The sequence below is a fragment of the Chlorocebus sabaeus genome, chromosome 18, assembly GCF_047675955.1.
Source record: "Chlorocebus sabaeus isolate Y175 chromosome 18, mChlSab1.0.hap1, whole genome shotgun sequence".
Taxonomy (NCBI): domain Eukaryota; kingdom Metazoa; phylum Chordata; class Mammalia; order Primates; family Cercopithecidae; genus Chlorocebus; species Chlorocebus sabaeus.
In genome coordinates, this window is record NC_132921.1 from 48248716 (window position 1) to 48263553 (window position 14838).

The following is a 14838-nucleotide window of genomic DNA, read 5'->3' on the forward strand; positions in this document are numbered from 1 at the left end:
TTAAGAGTAGGCAGGATGGTGTATTAGTTGAGCTCATTAAATGTAGCTCTCTCTCTGATTAACTATATGCTCTTTGGGGGATTACTTAACCTCTCGGGCCTTAATTTCCTCATCTGTGTAATAAAGATGGTAAAAGTACCCTGCTCATGGGGTTGTTGTGAGGATTAATAGAGAAATAATAACTACTTATTTTTTTTTATTTTTTATTTTTTTTATTTTTTGAGACGGAGTCTCACTCTGTTGCCCAGGCTGGAGTGCAGTGGCATGATATCAAGTCACTGCAACCTTCACCTCCCTGGTTCAAGTGATTTTCCTGCCTCAGCCTCCTGAGTAGCTGGGACTGCAGACTGATGCCACCATGCCTGGCTAGGTTTTGTTTGTTTTGTTTTTGTATTTTTAGTAGAGACGGGGTTTCGCCTGTTGGCGCCAGACTGGTCTTGAACTCCTGACCTCAGGTGATCCACCCACCTCTGCCTCCCAAAAGTACTGGGATTACAGACGTGAGCCACTGCATCCCACCACTACTTGTATTTCTTCAGTGATTTCCATGTGCTATGACTTTTCTCTGAATAAAAAGGGTTAATTACCTTAAATAGGTTAAACAAAGAGTACTTATAACAGTATCTGGCACTTAGAAAGTCTTCTATTTTATTCAATCCGAGAACTCATGGAGCTCTCACATGATGTGCTCCTCTCTGTTCTGCTGTATGTTTGGGTTTCCTACCATCACGCCACACATGGAAACTAACTACATGGTCAGCACATTGCCCAAATGGCTGCTATTCTTTCCTCATTCACTCTGGCTTGTAGTTACTGCCAAAGTCCTCCTTATAGTCAGACTAATGCCCACACTCTTCATTAATACTTTTCTCCTTTCAGTTCTTTATGACCAAGACCATACTCCACCTCTTCCACCATGTTCTGCATTTTTCCACCCTTCTTTTTTTGACTGCAGTGATCATAAGGCTTTGGAAGAAATCAAACCTAACTTCTTACTGGAAAACAGTGGGGACTTTGATGCTGGAATAACAGCTTCTATGGTCTTTCAACCTATAAATGAACCTGGATATACTGCCAAGAGAAAAAACATCCATGAAAGTGGGGTAAAGACTGGAGAATAATAATGTACCCAAATCATAAATTCAACTAGAAGATTGCTTTTTTGACCTTTCTAAATGGTGCCTAACTCTATACTTTTAAAATTCTTGTATTTTTGGAAGAAATAAAAACACTATTTGTCAAAATCAAAGAATGTTAAGATTTTAACGAAAGAGGAAGTCTCATAAATATTAAGTTTCCATCCACCTCAGTTACATTCATCCCTAAACAATATTGTCATATGCCATACATTTCAACTACATAGATGATGTAGTTGTACCTGCTTCCAAGAGGATGATTTATGTAAGTTGGTCCTGTTTGAAAAACTTGCATACTGTAAGATATACTCGGTTTCCTTGGCCACAAAAACCTTGCTCTAGCATTGTATGCAAATTGATAATTTTTAAGTGGGCTTAAAAGATAAATCAGATGTTCTCTTCCTGACTCATTGTAAAGAGGAAACAACAGACAAAATACCTCTCAAGTCTACTGTTTTTAAATTCTACTTTCGTCCCCTTAGCTCAGAACCTCCCTCATTCTTGTCCTGAATTGTAACATTTACTTCTGGACTCATTTCTGTCTACACATTAGTCTATTTTCTGTGCTGCTGCCATTATTACATTTCCAGACATTTCTGATTCTCATCTCTCCCTGGTTTTTCCACACTGTTCTGTTTCTCAAGATCCTCCTTTCCCCAGCCTCCTATTGAATGCTGGCTATTTCTTTAAGGTTTATCTTAGTACTTCCTTCTCCACACAGCATTTTCTCTCCCCTCCTCTGTAATCTCTGCTCTGCACCATTTACTCCTAAGGATATTCCAAGGATTTCCTGAATCAAGGAACTCTGCACTACTACTATCTTTTCAATGTCAGTGTCCAACACAAATATATTCAATATAAGGATTTTTAAAAAAATAAATGAGAAAATGAATGAGCATTAAAATTCTTAAGCAAACAAAACTACAGACTACTGGAGACCAACACTTCTCTGGAAAATCGTGGACTTGCAGTCACTAGAATCAAAGGATTTCATTGATCTGTATTTCTGTAGAGAAAAGGGAAATTTCACAAAGAACACTCACCTTCTTGTCCTATCTATATCATCCTAATTTATCAGAGGTGCTTGAAATTAACCTCCGACATTACATAAAAGACCCTATTTGTTGTGCTTAACTCTAGAGTGTCACTGTCTAATAAGATAGCAGTAGACACACATGGCTATTTCAATTACTTAGCATTAAATAAAACTTGAAATCTGTTTCATCAGTCGCACTAGCTACCTTTCAAGTGCTTAATAGCCATATGTAGCCACATATAGTAGTAGTTTCTATATTGGACTATGCAGATAGAGAGCATTTCTAGCATCACAGAATTTTGAAGAGCACTGCTCTGGAGCTCTGCCTCTCCACCACACCTAAACGTAGGTATGGCCCAGTTATTCAAGCCCAGTTATCCTCTGCCCATCCTTATATGAGTAGAAAGTTCTTTAGAATAAATTTCAAAAAATAATAATTGGAATGTATATGCATTTAAAATATTTTGTTATTTTCTCTCACAGTCAAGGCATTCCAGATTTTACCATTTGGTATTGCATTTCAGTGAAATTATAAAAACGCACACCTCTCACTTGATATGAGACTTCTTATTTGCAAATCGGTGGTGAAGACAAACACATATAGGTGGGTGAAGGGACTCAAGACTTTTCTACTCTTTAACATTATTATTTTAATAATTTCATAAATGTGCATACTTATATTAACTCTGCTAGTTAGTATCGTGATTCAGGCATTCCAATTCTTAAGCCAAGACTCTTTTTTCTATACCATGTTGCCTATACATGTTCCATCTAAAGAGTTGGGAAGTCAACAGTTAGACCAGCATATAGCCTATAGCCATGTCTATGACTTTGTGCAGGATTTTTTTTTTTTTTTTTAGTTGAGATGGAGTTTCGCTCTTGTTGCCCAGGCCAGAGTGCAATGACGCAGTCTTGGCTCACTGCAACCTCCGCCTCCCGGGTTCAAGTGATTCTCCTGCCTCGGCCTCCCAAGTAGCTGGGATTACAGGTGCCTGCCACCATGCCCAGCTAATTTTTTGTATTTTTAGTACAGACGGGGTTTTACTATGTTGGCCAGGCTGGTCTCAAACTCCTGATCTCAGGCGATCCACCCGCCTTGGCCTCCCAAAGTGCTGGGATTACAGGTGTGAGCCAAGATGGCTGGCTGACTTTGTACAGCTTTATAGCTTCTAGAGAGGAACTATGAGCTCATGTGTTTTTCACAGTTTTTGGATTTTCTTTTTCAGACTGCCATTGTTTATACTTATAAATATGACAACAATGAAAAACCATGTAAATATGTTTGACTATTTTTTTAGGACATATTCCTCATAATAGAACTGTAGGGTCCAAGGATATGAAATTTTTAAAGACTTTGCTACACATTGCCAGCCTGATCAACCCCCAACCTGCACCCAGGGTACACTGCTATATGTATATGGAGAATATACTATACATATACATATAGCAGTGTATATGTGTTCCCATTTTCCAGACTTTTCCTAAACCAGACATTATCTCCCCCTTCCTCCTTTTGCTTTCCCCTTTAAAAAATAGTTGCTAATTATTAAAATGGCATTTGTTTAATTTGTAGCTATTTTTAAAATAATAAGGGAAGTGCTTTTTCTTACAGATATATGAGACCTCATTACATAACATGGATATTCACTTTTTCTCTTTCATATATGTTGCAAATATTGCTTCTAATTTGCTATTTATCTTTTTAATTTTGTATGTAACATATTCTAGAAGGAATAAGGTTTCATATTACCATTCCTTTATGATTTTTGTCTTCGAGGTCATCCGTTTCTATCATAAATTCTATATTTTCTTTTACTACTTTCATGGATCCACATTTTGTACTGGAATTGCCAATCCATCCAGTATTTTCTTTCATGTTAGGGGTGTGCAGAGTTAAGTAATTTTTCTGAATAAATGTTCCACCGAACAAATCAAAATTAACAGGTTTCAGATATAAACTATTGTTGTTTATTTAAAATAAATAATTTAAAATTTAAAAACAATTAAAATATTGAAATGGTGTCTACTGAACATTTCATAATATGTGTGTTTGAGAGTGGGGAATTATTATAATAATAACACTCTAAAATATCCAGCTAATAATACCATGAAGTGAAGACCAGTTGATTGCCCCTTTATATACTAAAAATATAATGAATTGTTCTTTCCTAGAAATGAGTTTACATTTTTCCTGTCAGATTCCGACCCACACATTGTACAATTCTTGATAAGTTTAATCATTTTTGATGACAGCCTCTATTGCTTATTGAACAAAGCCAACATATTTTATAATAAAGTCTGATAATAACATACCAAGCACCTCTATTCCTAGTGACTTATAAATGCTATTAATATAATTAATTAAATTTGAGGGTTGATTTCTGAGAATCATACTACCCATTAGTAATTTCCACTTTCCTTCTAAGAACATTGGCCTTTTACTACACAAAGAGGCAAGGGCTTTCTAAGTCTATCTTATTCTCCAAATTAATCACTATTGTCATTATCATTATCATCATGATCACGGTACCATTACTTTCATTTTCATTTGAAAAGTCTTAGAATTCTAAAAAAAAAAAGTACAATTCTTTTCATATCAAAAATTACATAGTGGTCTATAATAAAATTCACCTTAATAAAATCATAGGTTAAAAACTAACTCCTAAAAATGGAGTATCTAGATGATATCGAGTCATCATTCATTGGCTTGATCTTCACCAATTTTAGAAATATTTTCCTGGAGTTTAAATATCATTAATTTTTTAGAAGAGGCTATATACTGTTTTACTCAATATGGTTCTTTTTTAACATGTTAAAAAACTGTTAAATATCTTTCTCCTTAGTAGAGGTAAATGTTTGCAGATAATTATCTTTTGGTCTATGACTCTAGGCAGCTCTAGAGATTAAAGCTAAATGTTAGCAAACACTACAAATCATTCAAAATTAACAAGAAAGCATAATTTAAACAAGAGTTGAAACAAACATTGTGCAATTAAAACATCTTGACAAAATTTACAGTTTAAAGCAAGTACATCAAAAGTCAATTTTGCTTCTTAAGAATGTAAATACCAGAACAACTATAAAAGAATCTTCCATCTCGTGATCCCTCAGTTGAAATTACTTCAGAAGTTTTTGTGTACGTATGGCCTAATGTCAGACGAAATCACAGAAATTTGGGCACATATTGGTTTTTACACACCTGTAGCTCTAATATCTAAGCTGGCTGGTAGCCCATAACTACAAAGACTGAGACAAACTCACTATAGAAATTTTTTTTCATTTTAATTAATAGAAAGAAACTATCTATACTTTATCATGTATTTTAAACATGGAATAGTGAAATAAAAATATTTTTTAGTAATTTCCCTCATCCATACTACTCTCTTCTCTGACATATATAGATTTAACCCTTTCCAGTACTGGTGGGAAAGAAAAACGCTTAGGTAAGAGATCATTTACACTTTTATCTTTACCTTTTGTCTATCTTTTCATTTCTTTTTTTCTCTCTGTGTGTCTCTGTCTTGCTTCTTCTTTCCCTCTTTTATTTTTCTTTTAATAAAACATAACACTTTCTACCTCAGATATTGTCAGTTTCAATAATTTCATACTTTAAAATAGTTTGCCAGGTACCATCTTTCACTAAGTTTTAGAAACTCCCTATTCTCTAGTAATAACTTATGCTTATGAAAGCTATATGGTCATAGCTCATTTGTACTCAAACCACAAAGGAAAAAAGAAAAGAATAAATTCAGATACAAGCATGAGCATTTACAATGGTAGGTGCTATTATAATGCTTTTGATATCGGTCATCATGGAAACAGTTTTTATTTGAAATCATGGCAAATAAGTTTTTTGAAAAATGATTATAACTCCTTGCTTAAACTTAGAAAATGGCTTGGACACATGGAAACTCGAGAGACTAAGGAAATAGCAATGAAAATCACAGAGCATACATACATTTAATAAAATCGAAGTTTTCCTTTTGTAAGAAAGCATGCTGTATGAACAAACTTGGGATCATTTATTGGCTTTTATCCTAATTAGTGCCAATTAAGGGCATATAATTGATTTTAGTTCACTAAGAAAGTATTTTTCAAAAAGATTTTCCTATATCGGCACTTTTTCAGGTGGGTAATCAATATACTAGAATAACAGTAGGGCTTTGCTACTATTTAGTTAGGTTTTATTTCTAAAAGCTGCTAAGACAACTTTGTTCTAAGAGGAAGGAAAGAAGTTGCATAAGTAAACCCCTGGCTATAATTAGAGTAAATCCTAATATCTTATGAGGAAGTCAAACATCAAACATCAGTAGAGACTATGAACAAGTAATTGAAATAAGTTATTATTAAAGAAATTGTTCTCTTTTAACTTTCTCTGTGCGTACCAAAGCCTCCCATTTTGAAACAAGCTGCCAGGGTGATATGTAAACAATGCATGAGAAGGCGTCTGCGCTCTGGGAACTGATGCTCCACACAGCCACATTGAATTGTTTACATTCAGTCTCTACCAGCCTCTAAGCAAAAGAGTTCATTTTACACTCACCCATGTTGCATTTACTTCTATTTTTAAACCCTGTAACACACATACAGCCACAATGCCTAAAAGATTAGAATGCTAATAGAAATAATAGATGTTTTTAAAAATATAGATAAAACTGGACTATACATGTTAGATGAGGCTGGCAATAATATGATGAAAGGAAGAAAAACAAAAGCTCACATACAATAAACACACTAAATAACATGCGGGAAAAGTTTGTCCTACTGATTAATTTAGTAGAAGAGACAAGTAGCTTTGGACCAATGCCACTAATAAGGTGTCCGCTAAGAAAAGCGGACCATTTTCACAAAACAAAACAAGAAAACACTTTGTTCAGGTCTACATTGATTTGAAGATACCAGTTATTGCATTCTTATTACTTTCTTTGCAGTTTTCTTTCTTTGACTTACACACACACACACACTCCCTCCCCACACACACACTACCATAAAACTATAACATTTCACAACATCTTAGACTTTCAAATTAAAAACAGCTAAAACCGGAGGTGGACGAGCTGGGGAGGTGGGCAGGAGAAATATATCGGGTGCCTATGTGGGGGTGGGTGTGGGGGCGACAGTGAAATTCCACCCAGCAAGTTATGCCACTGCGACAGAAGTCAGAGAGTTCGGTTTCATAGATTCAATTGTACCTTACCTGGTTTTGTAGTTAAATGCACCAATATGCCCCTAATTCTTCCTCTGAAGTACTACATAAGCTGGAAACTATAGTATTTGACCTTACACATTTCCAGAGAAGAAACTCCAAAGTAACCTTTAACTTCAATAAAAAGCTGTGTTCATTCTTCCCCTTGTGCTCAACACACAGCAATCTAATACACCTCATCATGTGGTCCGTTACCATGGTAGCAATGAATCCAGCTGCTGAAATACAAAAGACTGACAAAAAGTTGCTTTTTTCCCCTCCACCCACCCTGACAAAGTCAGATTTTTTTCTGTATGACAAGTCTAATTTGAATATGCTTCTCTTGCTGACTCAACTTCATGAACAAGAAAAAAATAACAGAAGTATAAGAATAAAAGGTTTCCCAACTAACTAATGAAAGAACCCTATGCATTTTAAGTCACCACTAATCTTTTGAAATACTGATCATTATCTACTACTACATCAGCCAACTAAATATTTTTAAATGTCAGTTACTAACTCGATAGGAAATGCAGCAATAATCCCAGAGCTCCTTTAAAAACATTTAAAAATGCAGTAACGTATTCAGTAAACACAGATGCTGAAAACACTACATCAGTATATGAAGGGCTAGTTTCAAAGCGCTTTTTTTCTAGAGCAAACTTCTAATCACAGCTTAGATGTGGGAGGTAAAATTCTTCATTTTCTTTTCATCAAAACCCTGTGTTTAACTGTTATTTAAACAGATTTCAGTTCTTTTAAAATTTATCATTTAAATTTAAAGCAGGCAACACAGCCTGTTGGAATCGACCACGCTATATTTCGGTGACGGGCGGGGGGGGGGGGCTCTATATTAAGAGCAGCGGTCTTGGATTTGAAACAATATGAACTCTGAGCAATCCTGGGACTCCCCAAACCAATGGCTATGTAGTAAGGATTTAAGGAATCACCTTCAGTGCATTACCAGTCCTTTAGGGAAAGGCCGAGGGAGTCCCAAGTGACTGGAACTTCCGCGCATGCCAGCATGTTAGCACGATCCTTCCTCCCACCATGATACATTCACCAGCCAGTGGGTGCCCCAGTCCTCCAGGGTTGGCTGCTTCATCCCTCAGGCCTCGCATCATCACTCTGCTCTTGCACAACCTTCCTTATTTCCCAAACTTAGCTCATATTTCACAATAATTTGTTTGCATATCTATCTTCTCTCTTTAGAGATGGACTCCCCAAGGAAGGGGAACATTGTCTTACTCATCTTTCTCTACCAAGTAACCATCAAAAGACTTGGCAGTAGGTAGGGCTACTGCTTCAATGGATAAAGATGGCATCTGAAAGCTTTCCCTCACCTCCTCCAGGACTGTCTTCACAGCATGTCTCGCTGTGCTTAAACCCTTCAGAGATCTGCACAGAATTCTTCTTAGTACATCACATCACAAAGTGAGGCAAGGCAGAGGAGCTCTTAAGAAGAGCAACTGTGGAATCAAGCAGATGCAGATTTGAAATCTGACTCTCGCCCATACTCCTTTTGTGATCTTGGACAGGTTACTTAACCTCCCTAACCCTCAGTTTACTCTTCTGTAAAATTCCTACTTTAACGAGGAATGAAAATGGATTAAATGAGATAGTCCAAGGAAAGCACCAAGCATTGAAGAATACTAAATACTCAATAAATTTTGGCTAGTATTATTTAGTAAATATGTGATTTTTGAACAAGAGGGACCATGAGAAAGCTGACTGGCATGTGACTTCCCTTTGCTGAATAAAGTATCATTTTCAACAAGATACGCATTAACAATCCTATGTTTCCTAACATAGATTTACATAACAACACAGCATAAATATAGAGACCTTTTCAGGCAAAGAGCAAGGGCTGCTTGCTCCAACCTACAAACCAGCTAGGAGCAATCGATCAGTCAAAAGATCATGCATATTTCTAGTATGAAATGGACTGTGGGAAGAATGTTAAACATGGTAGTTAATTTTTTTCATCTTTAAATATGGAAGTAAAACACAAGTAAAGCAGTTCATTGTGGTATTCATTTTGGATTCTTAAAAAATGGTCTATATGTTATTTGTTAATGATACTTTCTCAAATTAAGATGAACTGTAAAGAATCTTCATCATAAAGGTCTTTAAAATATAAATTACATACATAGATTACATTTTTAGTAATTAACCAATATTGTGTCAACAGCAGTCTTTACAAGGTCACCTTGATCTCTAACAAGTACTGTAAACTGCTCACCAGTGTAGACTTTTAGCTGCTTCTCTCCATAGTCATCAAATTCAGGAAATTACCTGACACCAAAGCCAATGGCATAGGAAAATCAGCATTAAAATCCCTTTGAAGAATATGGTACAAAGAAGCAGCCAGCGGTTAAAAAACCCTGTGGTAGAAAAAAACAATTTTTTTTTTCATTGCAGGAAGTTACCAGAAAGAATAAAGTGAATGTTGCACATTGCAAGATTTCTCTATCATTAAAAAGTAAGTAAGAAAGAAAAGCCCTACAACAAATCAGTTGGGATGATTAAAATAGCTTTGGCACTGCTCCAACCTTGAAAAAATCCTTCAGTGTGGTGACTCATGATGATCCAATCCTATAAAATGTGTGAGGCCGACCAGGCAAAAAGGCAGGGAGCAGCTACACCGGAAAATTAGCACTCCCTAATCCTCTTCAAAACAGTTGATGAAGGAGAGACTATTTGAATAATTCGAACCTCAATTTGAATAATTCATACCTATTCTCATGTGTGGCTGGCTGAATAGAGACTCTCTCACTGCCTGTATTCATTTCATCAGGAGTGTTTACCATGTACATTTTTTTCCCCTACAGATTGGTTATGTGGCCATTACGTGTATCTCATTGTTTTTCATTTTGTAAATGTAAGAGCCTATCATTGATCTAGTTAAGGTACACTGTTATTAGAGCATTTAATATGATTGATTGCAAACAGAAGGTACATCCTTTGTCAGATGTTAAAGTGACTGTTAATTCTTTAACCCCTAGGGAATATGATGCCAGTATATTTGGTTTCACAAAGTTTTAAACCCCCTTTTGCAAATGTTAAAATTAAACTTCCCCCTCATGTGAACAAAATATGCAACATAACCTGTGCTGTTGTGACTCACTTAATTTCACATGAAGAATTCAATCACTTAGAAACAGTTTTTGAGACATAGGTGGTGATGTTTCAGAAGGTTCCCCAGGAAGTCAATTTGCCAAATCCTAGTCCCATAGAAGGATGAGGGAGCTTCAAGGTTATATGCTTCACTGCTCTCTCTTCAGATGTGAGAGCACCTAATTTCCCACAAACTCGAGGTAACAACATGCGCTCAGAGGTCACTCGCTTAAATTAAACAACATGGCTACAAAAAACGCCGACGGCCAGTGTTAATGAAATTAAAACAAGCAAAACAACTTGAACCTCTGAAAATGCAATTTTCACATCATATTTAAAAACTATTATTTATTTTTTCACACCATAAAGTGCTTTATTGTTAGGGTACTGGTTTAAATTAAAAAAGAAAGTGTATTGACAGCATCAAAATAAAGACTGTGATCTACTGAACAATTTTTACAAGCACATTGTTTCTTGGGCCACTTTGAGCAGCTGACCTAAAAAATATTAATCGGATTAGTATCTATTCTGTTCATAAAAATTTCTTATGAAAGAACAAGTGTGTTGCAAGCCATCTCAATTTATACAATTTAATATCAAGATATTCTATTTTACCCTTAAGATGTTTCAAACATGCACTTTTCCTTTGAATTGTAACAATGGGGCTATAAATAATAAGGATTTCTTTATGTTTTTCTTCTGTGAGTACATCACAGAAAATATCTGTTTTTAAATAACACTATGAAAGTGATGGCTCCATATCTTACAGATAACCTATTGTGAACTCTGAATCATTTTGCCATATCATTTTTGGAAATTTATTCTCAAGCCTCTGTTTTTGTATTTTTTCATGTCTTTAAAATTCATAATTATATACTTATATTCTGGATGTATTCTTAGTGAAAAATATGTTGGTTTTTAAACTTAATAATAAAAGTTGTACCTTTCCATGTTCTCATGAAAAGATAATGTTACATGTCCATTGTGGAGAAGTTGAAAAATACAGAAAACATTTATGAAATAATATTAAAAGCACTTATACTTCAACTATCAGAAATAACCAGTATCAACATTTTGATGTATTTCTTTACATGTTAAAATTTCACGGCCGGGCGTGGTGGCTCATCCTGTAATCCTAGCACTTTGGGAGGCCGAAGCGGGTGGATCACCTGAGGTCGGGAGTTCAAGACCAGCCTGACCAACATGGAGAAACCCCGTCTCTACTAATAATACAAAATTAGCTGGGCATGGTGGCGCATTGCCGGTAAACCCAGCTACTTGGGAGACTGAGGCAGGAGAATCACTTGTACTGGGACACAGAGGTTGCGGTGAGCTGAGATCATGCCACTGCACTCCAGTCTGGGAAACAAGAGCAAAACTCCGTCTCAAAAAAAAAAAAAAAAAAAAAAAAAAAAAATCAGAATAATTTTGAATATTGCCTTTTCACTGAATGAAAGAGATGTAAAATAAGCACGCTATGGTATTATACATTCTTTGAAAATACCTTTTAATTGTTGCATAACATTTTAATATTTTTATATATCAGAATTTATTTAACTATCCCTTATTGCTAATATATGTTTAGTCTTTTCCAGGTTTCTAATTATAAGCAATATATCTTTGTATATAAATTTTTGGTTATACCTTGGGTTATTTCCTTAGAATAGATTCCTGGAAGTGGAGGGAGATTGCTGAGTTTAAGTTAGAAAATCTAAGAATAAAATTTAAAAATTGGCAGAATCAATACTCATAATTTAGTCTTATACTTCACTTGATTGATTTTATTTATGAGGAAGCTGAGGCTTAAAGAGGTGAAATAACTTGCTTAAAGTTCCAGCATGAAATTACTCTAGTGCTAGAACAGAAACAGCTTTCTTTGTGAGTCTACTTTGCTTTTTGTAATTTTACCATGCTGACTCTAAATGGCAATTCGTCTCTGAGGGCCTCCCTCTCAGTTCCAGTTTGATGTCATCTGTGAAACCCCATGGATGTGTTCCGGAGTACAAATCAGGAATGGTAGTTACTTTGAGGTGGGTGATGCTGTTTTGTTCGTTTGCTTTTTTTTTTTTTTTTTTTTTTATCAGGGACAACCCACATGACAGTATATCTAAAGGCACCTTCCATTGGTGGCAAGACAGAATGGATACTGAGAAGTAAATATTCTCCCAGATAAAAATCTGTTCTGTGGAAAACAAAATGGAAAAATTCCACGAGAGTTGAAGGGTCAGGGTGCTCATCAAGTTAGTGAGCTGAGATTGATATAAAATTATTAGGGCTCTTTCATGGCCTCTGAGTTCTTTTACAGCCTTTAGCATGTTGGGATAGCAGAAAATCCATGTGCTTTGAGTGGAAGACTGTCAGGTAACTCAATAAATACCTGTCTGGTCACTCTCTGTGACAGTCCCATATCCTGTAAACCCAGGTGTGTTTGCACAGCCATGACATCTCCATTTGATGGATATATCCTCTCTCAGCTAAAGGGAAAAGGGAAGGATACTTCTGAAAATTAAGTCTACCTGTGAAGTCAAGGAAACAGGCAGATTCCTGAGATCTCACTTTGAAAAGAATTCATTTTCTTAGTCTGGATACAAAGTACTAGAGATTGTTGTTTCTTAGGTTCTTCTATGTGGCTTATTCTAAAATGAGATGTTCTGATTCAGTACATTTTAATTAAGCACTTTCTAAAATCACTTAATGAACTAGGTGTAGTCAAAGAAATATAAATGGCCTCCAATCTAGATGGGGAGATAAGAACATGGAAAAAGGAAATATTAACTGTAGCTATAACAATATATGAGAAGGAATATGACCAACTGATTTGAGAGTAGACAGAGAATTTAATTAGGTCAGCTTAGGCAGAATGTTAAGGAGGGAAAAATTACCCAGTCAGCGTCCCCTGAGCTTGGAAAGCATTTGTTTGGGGGATATTAGGTGTATTTTCCCGGATTCTTTTAATTTGTATTGAGGGACTTGGAATACATCAGCACAGTACACATTCTAAAGCTCCATGGAGAAATGCCTGATGTACTCTAAAAGTATATTCAGTGACCAAGATGAGATGTATGAGTGACAGAGGCTACTGACTTTCTCTCTTCCTTCCTTTGTAAGGCTCCCTAGGGAAAGGACAAGTAATTATGTAGTCAGTGGGTAAGGAGAGGGTGAACTATAACCACATATCAAGTAATATGTGTGTATGCATCATAGACAATGGGATGGAGAGAACTGGGAAGCAAATGCGATGTCATGTACACTGTAGACACACAAAGTTAATTACTGATGACATTATGACAAAAAAAGAATATGAGAAAATAAAGCAAGTTAGAAAAAATTAAGGGAAGACCATAGAATAAATTATTATGGTAAAACAAAGATTAAGAAACAGTTAAAAAAGGATATAAGGTGATTTGGGGGAAAGAAAAAGAGAAGCATATGTGGTTCGAGAAAACACATAGCAAAATTCCCAAGAAGGGGAGAATACAAAAAAAGGAAATACTGAAGAAATGCACACTATTCTGGAAATTGTTTGACAAAACTGAGACAAGCAATATACGAATATTTGGAATTTCATTCTATACACTTAATTGAATTCCATTAGTGGAATGAATAAAAAAGGTCCATCTAGTGATTGAACAAATTTCATATAAATTGGCCCATAATATAAAGATAACAGGCACTTCGAACCCTTCTGGGTGTCTGTGGTGGCAAATACTCTGCCAGCAAGGACTGTGCATCTGGTATTTCAGAGGTCCCTGGAGTCAATCTGGGAGGCATGCTCCTTGCTCCACGCTGGTCAGTTCTCCATCACGCCACTGCATTCTGTTTAGAGCCTCATAGTGACATGTGAAAGGGAGAAACTGGAGAAGGTACGATGGTGAACAATGAACAGGAAGAAAAGTGGAAGAGAAGCATGTGAGGGAGGCACTTGACCATTTGCAAGTATATCCCCGTGAAAATAATGGTGAAGAGATGTTCTTCGTTTTTGACTGAAGCTACCATAGTATGTTTTTGCCAGGCTAGACATTAGGAAGAACCTCCTAATATAGCACCAAAATTCTAGCTTATAAGTATACAAGTCAGGAAGACATTAACATTCTATATTATTCATGAAGGACGATTTTTCAAAGGATATTAGCCACTTATATTTGTAGTACATGTAAGAATGCTCTACATCCCAGTGATGACCTAGTTTTGTATTTAAATTCTTCTATACATACATACAGAGCATAGAGAGAGCCGACAATACACATTCAATCCTGTGGTTGGGCTTTCCCACCTATACTGTCATACTTGTAGCAACCATATGTAAAGAATGAACATACAGACTATTTGTTTTATCTGTTTCAGACTTTATGACATCCTCAGTA

The 14838-nt window shown here is 35.8% G+C and overlaps 1 protein-coding gene across 29 annotated transcripts in view; it reads right to left on the reverse strand.

Moving 5' to 3' along the window:
* Positions 1-14838, reverse strand: part of DTNA (dystrobrevin alpha) — a 394437-nt gene that overhangs the window by 167943 nt on the left and 211656 nt on the right. For 10 of the 29 annotated variants that reach the window (XM_073006400.1, XM_037982395.2, XM_037982392.2 and 7 more), the window contains exon 1: positions 7370-7562. The exons of the other annotated variants lie outside the window; for them this stretch is intronic. The gene's annotated coding sequence lies outside the window, so the exon portion shown is untranslated. Of the gene's footprint in view, positions 1-7369; positions 7563-14838 lie in introns of those variants that run through there. 29 annotated transcript variants of the gene reach the window in all.